We start from the raw sequence: 10,315 nt of genomic DNA on the forward strand, positions 1-10,315 counted from the left end.
GAAGGCTGTCTATCTGACGAGTTTGTATTCATGCTCAGATGCCAAGGAACTCAGAAAGTAAGTGACTGCGACCAGAAATAGTCATATATAGAGATTAGAAATGCATGTGAAAACATCTCAGTGTCAATTGCCTTAAAATGAATTTTTCTGTATGAAACTGTGTAATTTAACAACGAAGTGGATATCTTTTTTAAACGTTGGAACTTCATTTAATTTTATGTCTTATAGAGTTTACAATGAGTTAAAGATTATATAAGCTTAATAATTCATCTGTAAACCTAAAAATGTACAGCCAATTTTGAAAGAGATGTACCCTAGCTCAGAAAAATGTTATTGAATAGGTTAATTGTGTTGCAATGATATGCTTCTTCTAAGTATGTTGTTATTAAATAAATCATTTTTTAAAATTAAAAAAAAAAAGAGCACCAGCTGCTCCTGCAGAGGACCTGGGTTCGATTCACAGTACCCACATGAGGCTAACAACCATTTCTAGGGAATTGAATGCACTCTTTTGACCTCTGTGGGCATTGCTTGACATGGGTGCACTTACTTACATGCAGGCAATACACTCTTACACATAAAATAAAAATAATAAATAAAATTTAAAAAAATTCCCTTCTGGTCTGCATATGGTTATTTTGTTCAAATACCTGCTTCCTGTATCATAATATTTTATATAGCTTCTAAAGAATTCTATCTATTGACCTTAGCTATTATTAAGAATGCACTAATAAAATTGGGGGCCTGTGAGATGGCTTCCAGGATGAAGGCACTTGCTGCCAAGCATGACGTCCTGAGTTTGATTCCCATGGATACACATCTTGGAAGGCAAAAACCAAGGCCTGCAAATTGTCTAACCTCCGCATATACCCCTTGGCATTTATATGCCCCCATTAAGTAAATAACAAAATAAATGTTATTTGTATTAATAAAATTGATAAATATTTGTAGGAAGAGATGGATTATGATAATTACATGATAACATATATACGACTAAAATTTCTTAAATTCTTGGAACATTATATGTTACTACGTATAATCAATGAATGAATTAGACTTACCAAAGACTGTTTTAATTGATCATCATCATCCCATCCTTAGAGAGCCTTTGTATTAGAACCAGTGCTAGACAAAGGAAGAAGCGACATACCAACATGCTCTGGGAAAGGTAATCCTGAGTTGGCAAAAGAGTTGTCACTATCAGGAAAAAGTGTTGTGGTAGCATTTTTAGAAAAACAAAGGTAAAATAATTTAAGTACTAGTCTTCCTTCCTTCCTTCCTTCCTTCCTTCCTTCCTTCCTTCCTTCCTTCCTTCCTTCCTTCCTTCTTTCTTTCCTCTTTCCTTCCTTCCTTCCTTCTTTCCTCCTTCCTCCCTCTCTTTCCTCTCTCTTTCCTTGTTGCCTCCAAATATTCTACAATTATTCATTTTTTAATTCTTTTAATTTTCTTATCACAGTATTTTTCCACTTCAATACCTCTGTCTCTCAATTGGCTAGTTCCTCCAAGGGGCGGGGCCTGCCGCGGAGCTCAGACTACTGAGGGGTAGCTGGGAGCCATCTTGGGACTGAAGTTGCTGGCCAGGAGGAATGCTTCTGGCTTAGGGTGTGGAGAGAGAGATGACCCCAGCGCCTCCGCCGCATGGACACGAGAGGGGGCAATTACCGAGACTGTTGGTTCAAGATGCATGTGCGAAAGTTAACAGAGACTATGGGCCAGCCGCAGGGGCATCTGGTGGTGGGCTCTGAGTCCTGGTGCAAGAGTGCTTGTCTCCGTGTAAGTTTCCCAATTACCCCCTCCCTACCCGAGGGCATAAACCATAATAAACTCACATAAAGATATGTTATATGGTTTGCTTGATAGCACAGGAGACCCAGAGGGAATTCGGGTGACAACCTCAAGGGAGGTTTTCATCTGTTAACAGGTCCCTTCACCTTCATCTCTGGCATTCATATGGCTTCTTTCTTCAAATGACAAAACTGGGCCTTGATATTTTTAATTCTGAATATTCAATCATTCAACTGAAAGGTGTAGAGGTGACTCATCAAAGAATGCATCCTTAAACAGCAAATTAATAAAATGTATCAATTATTATCGTAAAAATCTGCCTGAAAAAAATCCAAAATTATAAAGCAAAACAATGCCCCAAAGGTTGCAGGAAATAGAGGAAATAAAGGCATGCATGCGTTGCTTAAATGACTTAAAATGCTGCAGAAAAATAAAATAGACAAATATACATACAGATAACTGCAGTAAAATAATCCTTTTTTATGACTGCATATTACTGGCAAAATGTCAAATGATACAATATCTTCATGTATGCTCAAAATAACTAAAAAATGATAGTGTAAAGAAGGAAAGCAAAAGTTCCCACTCTGATAGTGGGAAGATATGGCTGTTTTGAGAAATATTATTATCTAATGCAGAGAGAGAGAGAGAGAGAGAGAGAGAGAGAGAGAGAGAGAGAGATGGCCAAAGTGAATCAACACTCATTAAACCAAAGTCAGAATCTTGAGTGGCAAAAGACAAGACAATATTGTAGTGATTCATTTTTAAAAGTGGCAGAATTATACTAGATTTTGTCTGCAAGTAAATGAATATATACGTAAATGAAAATTGTGAGTGGCAAATTAAAGACAGGCATGCCTCTGCCTAAAGATACAATTTAATAGGGTCTGGATCGCATTTAACAAGAAGGGGGGTAACATTCAAATTTCAGTTTCATACAATACAAATTTCTGTGAGAAACAGAAATAGAATGTAGAATAACAAGTATAGGATAAATCAGATATACTCCCATGTAACATTCTTTCTGAAAACAGAATCAGAAGAAATGCAACATGGACTAAGATAAAGTGCATCCGTGCTATGACCGAAGTTCACAAAGAGAAAACTGAGCTTAAAGACAGTCTCATCATTAGATTCATAATATTTCAAGTTCTAGACATGAAACATGATTTTGAATCTGAAAGCAAGTGTTTACCATAGAACGTCATCACTAAATGCTATGTATTATGTTAGGAGAGCTCTGCAAAGATTTGTCATCATTAAAATAAAAGTACATTTGAATAGATAAGAAATACAATTCTGAATATATCTAGGTGGAATAATTAAATGTGCAAATTTATACACAGAGAAATTTATTATGTAAATTTGAGTGACAGTAATATCACTTTTAATCAAAACATTTTCCTCGGGTCTTCTTAAAATTATTACATATTGGGTCACAAATTTTGAATTATAACTAAGTCATTGAATGGGTATGTGACCAGAACTTTGAAATATGTATTTTCTTTTAATTTTTACTTTTATTTTTTGTAGTGTTTGGACTGAACCCAAGACCTTGAACATGCTAAGCAATTATCCAGCACTTAACTACTTCTAAAGTCTGTTTCTTTTCTTCTTTGTCTACATGTAATATATTTTATAAAATATAATGCATTATTTTATTAGAATATTGTTTAATTTATTCTATATTAAATATGTCAACTATTTGAATATTTTATTACATTTATTCCTTTTATGGGAAAGGCACATGTTTCATAGTGCACATGTGGAGGTCAGAGGACAAGTTACAGATTATGTGAGCCCCAGAGACAGAACTCACTTTTTAAGCTGGGTGGCAAGTAACTTTTCCCACTGAGTCATCTGACTGACCCTTGATAATGTTTCTATTTTCTCTCTTCCAGGCTTTTTGACTGTGGCTTATTCTTTTGAGAATGTAATTTTTAATTAGTAAGTTCTGTTATTACCAAAATATATACAACGTATTCCTATCAGTATATTGCTTTATTGCAGTCATTTTTGTTTTGCTTTGCATGCATTAAATGGATACAGTAATACGTTTCACTGTGCTATTTCAATATATGCAGTATACATCAATCAAATTCAGCTATATATAGTCCAGCCTCACTTTATTCTGTAATATCAGTAATCTCTGTTCTAACTTTAGTTCAATTCATGTTTTCATTTTATATCACTAGATGCCCAAAGAGGAGTGATATTGGTTTTTGGCTGAAACACAGTTAACTATAATAAAAGACCTCAGAATATTAAAGAGAAAATGACTATGATCCATAAAAAATTAACAGTAAAGTTTTAAAATCACTAGAAATCTTTATACAAATACAATGTAAGTTGAGACAAAAAAATCTCCAAATACGAGTTTTTGTTTGTTTGTTAAAGCACATGCCATCATACTGGGGGTGGATTTCATGTTGACGGCTATTTTTAGGTATGTTGGACAGACATGAACCCCTGTAAAGACTGTCTGACTCACTTCATAACGGTTCTCATAGCTAAGGCCCAGAGGATAGGATTAATCCCATGTCTCACTCACAATGCCTATCATTTGACAATTTTATATTGCCTGACCTGAAACTGTTCCTGTCTTTTACATGGGACACTCTTACCACCATCTACCACAATGAAATAAAACCAAGCATGGTTTTCTAAAGAAATATTAGAAATCAGTAGTAATTGGAGTAACTTCAATAGAAGTAACTTTTTTTGTTACAAAAAAAGATTGTTTCTCACATTATATAAAAATAAGAACTTCAAAGTTGAATAAGCTGAATGTATTTTTTCTCTGTTTTGATAGATTCCTGTAGTGCTTATAATCAAAGTGGGTGCCCTCTTGGATTGTTTCAGTGAAGCATGCATCCTATTTGCAACATTCTTATTTACTATTAGCATAGAAATCACACATTTTCAGTTTTCATTGTTCTTTTCCCAGATGTGCTCATGTTGAATTTTTTACACTTTCTCAAAATATTTCATTGAGTTTTTGTGTATTCCACATAATAGATCTTTTCTCAATTTATATCTCCTCCACCATCTGTACCCACGCATAACCCTTATCTTTTACCCTGTAAAGAAGTCAAGTCCAAGTGAATCAAAAACCTCAATACGAAAACTGAAAAGCTGAAAATGATAAAAGAAAGAATAGGCAGCACCCAACAAGACAGAGTGTAGGAAAGAACATTCTAAATAGGACAGCAGTTGCTTAGGCATTAAGGTCAACAATCAACAAGTGGGACAACATTAAATTAAAATGTTTCTGTACAGCAAAAGAAACAACTAAGGAAATGAAGAGGAAACCCATTGAGTGGGAGAAAATCTTCATGTACTACACATCTGACAGAGATTAATATCCAGAATATACAAATAAGTCAAAAACAATGAAACAAGAAAATAAAAGACCAAATGAAAAGATGAGCATAGGACCTGTACAGAGAGTCCTCAAACAAAGCGATAAAAAATGCCTAAGAAATGCCTTTAAAAGTGATCACAATAATGTTCAATTCTTAAGCAGAATTTTGTATAAACTAGGTTTCAGTAAATATATTCAAGCCACTTTTGCAATAGGCAAGAATTAACCATTTTGTCCTCTGTGTTTAACAATGAAAGGACTTCAATTATTGAATTTTAGATCTGCAAAATATTCTGAGAATGGGCTATTTTTTTCCTTACCTGTGGCAGAGCAAATGCAGTTTTAATATCATTAAGTATATTGTTCATTAAGAATATTTATATCCAACTTGATTTGGAAGCCCATAGGAGATTGCCATAGGGGTTTCTAATTACCTTCTCTAGGAAAACAATGTAATGATTTATCAAATAGAAAAAATAAGTGGCTTTGGAAAAACCCACACACGAGGACAACTGTAGAGTAAGAAGAGTTCATTGGTCTCTGGTCAAAAATAGTAAATTAGGAAAAATTTGGAAGACATTTTAAAGAGAGAAGATATCTTAAGATGTGGGCTATAATTTTTTGTCAAACAATTGATTTGGGGTATAATTTAAGATCTATAATATTAATTTTCCTCATGCTAACAGTTTAGGTTCTTTTTTAACATATCAACAAGTCAGTAATTAAGGAAGCTGCAATGATGGGCAATCAAGATATGCCTTGCCAAGTCTACCAGAGGCATTTAGAGTCCTTCAGGTACACTATACTTTTCTCTGATCATATTATAAACTCATATTTTGAAATTAATAAAGGACAAATTTTGAGAAAATTAAAGGATATCATTCAAGCAAAAAAAATGTTCCATGGATATGGAGAAACAAAACAAAACAAACCAAATCTAACACTCTGTAACACTGTGAATATATCTTTATTTTTTAAGGTTTGCTTTATTTAATTTTTGTGTATTTCATACAGAACATCTCATTCAATCTTAAACATCCTTATACCCCCATCCCCACTGGCACCCTCCCATAAGCCCCCAACTGGAGACCATATAATCTGTTGTTGTTGTTAAGGCCCACTCTGTCAAGTCAGTGTCCCCTGACATTCCCCAGCGCGAGTCCCTTCACTGAGCTCCACTCAGGCTATCTAGAGTCCCTTGTTTTAGGAAGATCATCTCTTCTTCACCTAGAAACAATAACTTGCCAATATTCAGATAACATTGGGGTCTGCTGTTCATTTTCCCAGTTCTGTGCTGGGTTTTTTCCCATGTTTGCATGGGACTTGTGTATGCTGACAGCATTGCCATGGGACTTGTGTATGCTGAGCAGGTTCCCAGGAGCTTGTAGGACACTGTTTCCATTTGGTCATGCACTTCCTCCCTAACCCTTCCAATCTTTCTGCCCCTTCTTCTGCAATGGTCCCGGAGCCTTTTGTGGGTGAAGTTTAATAAAGGGGTCTTGTCCAAGGACCATAATCAGCAGATTTTTGATCTTTAATCTTTGGCCATTTGTGACCTTCTGGGTTCCTGGCTCTTTGTTGCATGAAGAAGCTTCATTAATGAGAACTGAGAGGTTCATTACTATCCTCTTCCTTACCCCTGTTCTATGTTTAATGAGCCTTAGTGTAGAGGTTGCATTGTAGATGTGTCACTTGGGCCTGGGAAATTCTTAGAGAATGTCTGTGTGTGACCAGTTGTGCTGCTTGGTAATAGTCTCCAACTGGTGCAAAATGATCTTCCTTGATGAGTGAAGACTGGGATATTCATCTGTAAATATAAGGATCCATATTTGCACATAGTAAGAAATCACATTAGTCTAGGGATATGACAGTCTTGGGGTTTTCTCTAAGATTTATGACCTCTCCAGCCAGGTGTATTTGGTTTTGTTTACAGTACCACACGAGTTTCCTCTGTTGAGTGGGCTCTTAGCTCAATTAATTAGCTGTTGATTGTCCCCAAGGTAAAAGTGCCACTACTGCACCAATGTTGTGTGCTGTGCTGGTCATTGGTGTGATTATTTGGTCTTGAACCTGGTATTGGACCATATATTGATGTTTTCCCTTGGCACCTTCATAGCATTCTCCAAAGCTACAAGAGCTAGCCTTCAGGGGAAGTGGTTTCAGGTAAGCTGCAGCTCTATTGCTCCAAATCCTGTGTCTGAAATATGTTCTGTGTTCAGCAGTATGGTATTACCTTCAAGTTCTGGGAAGCCATCAAGGACTGTGGAAATAGCTTGAGTAATTCTGGGAATCTCTTGGACTACCTTGGCCAACAACTCAAAGGAAGGTTTCTCCTGTCTGGCACTGTTTCTTGTTATGTAGCTATTGGATGGGTGTGTCCTCTGAAAGACCCAGCAACAACCAGATGTCTGAACTCTAAAAGATGCCATAGAAAGAGAGGGAGACAGTCACCACTCCCACCCAGTTGTGGGCTGGGGTCTAAAGACAGACATAGAGGAACCCAGGGAAGTGGCTCTAAGTTTGCCATCTTGGCTGGCCCTCTGGTGGCTTCCAATCTGAAAAGATCAGTTGTAATGTAGGGAAAAAATAAAAAAAAGCCCTAAGGTGCATGCCATTGTTAAGTAACCTGCTTCTGGACATCATAAACTCTGTACGAAAACCTGAATACATTGTATTGGTTTTGTCTGTAGGTTGTAAGGACAGCATGGGGGGAGACAGTTGCAGCAAGCCTCAGAGAGGACCTGGGAACTGAGAGGGCACACAACACCGGCCTCCCAGAAGTGAATTTCACTTTACAATTGGTGTAGTTTGGCTAGATACACAAGGGTGTGGCAAACCAGAGGAGTTTGGATGAGCAATGATGATGTCTCTGATATGGAAAAAAGCTGAAACAAAGTTGGGGGAGAGGAGAGTTCAGGCAATCCCCAAAAGCTTTCTGGGGTTTTCAGCAGTCACATAGATCATGCGATGGGTAGTGTAATATGTAACTAAAATGAGGCTGCCTATGGGGACAAGTTCAATGGGGGAAATCCCTGAGTGGCTGCCATCTTGTAAATGCTGTAAAATAGTGCAGCTGCTTGAATGGTAGAGGTCACTGCCGCATGTATGAAAATTCTTTAAGGACTGTGAAAATAGAATGGGGATCAAAAGGAAAAAAACACAGCTGCTGAAGATGTCTGGCCACTTCTTTCCATAATAAAACACTTGTCTGAGGCAGAGACTGAGAAGACTAGGAAGGAGTTACTGGCAAATTCAGTATTAGCCTCAGAACTTGCATTAAAACCAAATGAGAGAGAAAGGCAACATGAAATTTTAATTCCTTAAGGCTAGGTGACCAAAAAGAAAAGAGATCCCATCTTAGATCTGTAATACAAAGCTCATCATGGAACCAGGAGTCAAGGGATCCACTGAAAAAGACAGAGATTAATGAGAAAGAGAATGACCTAAAAATAAAAATAGTTGAAGAATTCCCTCAGATTCAACCTTTGATACAAAGAGAGGAAAAAGTCATGTTTCAATATACTAATAAAGGCCATAACAATGACCTGATGCATGTAAGTGTAGCCAGCAGAAAATATTCCACACTGGAGTTGTTAGAACTATCAAAGGCTTTCAAAGAAGCAGTGAAGGAGCCCTTCACCACATGGCTTGTGAGGATATGGGACATGGGAGCAAATGATGTTATTTTAAATCCTTAAGAAGCATTACAGCTGATTTACATAACCACCCACCCATCCTTGAGACATAGGCTGTTTAATCTACTCAAATACAGGGGGATGCAATCCCTAATGGAATGGCTTGTGTGAGGCATTAAAGATACTTGGTCATCACCAATTGAGGCTCCCATGGCTAGAAGGGGTTGGAGGATCATAGAAGAGGGACAGGCATTACTGAGAGAACTAGGTATAAGGAAAGTAATATATGATGCCCAGATCCCTGAGCCAGATAAGACTGTGTTCACCACAGTTTTAAAGAAAAGCTAAATTCAACAGGGACCTCGAGAGTGGTATGGATCTTTGACTGTTTTGCTAAGTACCTTAATGGGGCTGGATCTTTGTAAAGAAAGGGAGGCTTTGAAAAATTTAAGTGAGCAAACCAGCCTGTAAAACATGTCTGTAAAATAATAGAACAACCAACAAGAGATATAAAAAAGAGAAGGCAGAAAAAGAGGTCTGTTTGGGTTACTCAAAGACCAATGTGGCAAGATTTATGTATAGCCCAAGTTTCTAAAGAAAAAATTGACAAAAAACCAAATTTTGTACTAAGGGGTTTCTGGAAGGCTTTAAAACCTGAGGAACAGTTAGGAGAAGGTAGACAAAAGAGAAAAACTGTCATAGGGATGATTAAGTGTCCCCAAAGATTAAACAAGTCTCAGTTCTCTCATGAAAAAGGCTATACTAGGGGTAGAGACAGTTTTTCCCACCAGGGCTTCCCCCAGCAGCCAGATATGGTCAATGGAGAAGCAGAAGATATGGCTACAGTCAGGAGGAAGACCCAGGGCCTACCTGACTTGAGGAAACAACAGGTACAGCAGAGACAAGAGGTACCCTCTGCCTCCTCAGCATGGTGCAGGGTCAGGCAACTCAAGCCACAACCCATGGGTATATCAAGGATAAAAAAATACTGGGAGGCTTCATGTAAGATCCCTAGAATGTGGAATGACTATAAAGCGATAGATAAAGATAGCAAGGAACTACCCAAGTTAATGCCTCTTATCCATGCTATGGTACCCAACAGAGATCTGTACAGTTAATACAAATGAGTAAAATCTTTCCATGCTGTGTTAGACCTTGTCTATGTTTGATTTAATATATAATGCTAACCTCTAAGTGTTTTGCAGATGTGAAACCCATTTGAGAGCGATCAAGTATACATAAAGAAACAAAGGCCAGCTATAGCTGTAAGATTTTTGGCAGCTTTATGGTTGGGTAAGGCACAAGTGATATCCACCAGAATGGTTGGGAAAAGTCTACAACAGCCTAATCCTATGTGAAAATAAAAACAAAGGCTCCCCAAATTGTATAATTGTTAAGTGTGATGGCTAATCCTGGGTGTCAACTTGATTGGATTTGAGATTAACTGAAATGAAAGAGATCTTCTCGATTGGATCATCTAAAGCCAGAAGACACCCCCTAAATGTGGGTGTTACCTTCTGATGGCAGCCAG

The 10,315-nt window shown here is 37.3% G+C and overlaps 1 pseudogene; it reads right to left on the reverse strand.

Moving 5' to 3' along the window:
- Positions 1–1,686, reverse strand: part of LOC103725541 — a 10,501-nt pseudogene extending 8,815 nt beyond the window's left edge.
- Positions 1,687–10,315: the final 8,629 nt, after the last annotated feature.

Source organism: Nannospalax galili, unplaced genomic scaffold (assembly GCF_000622305.1).
Source record: "Nannospalax galili isolate Female #2095 unplaced genomic scaffold, S.galili_v1.0 scaffold2789, whole genome shotgun sequence".
Lineage (NCBI taxonomy): Eukaryota > Metazoa > Chordata > Mammalia > Rodentia > Spalacidae > Nannospalax > Nannospalax galili.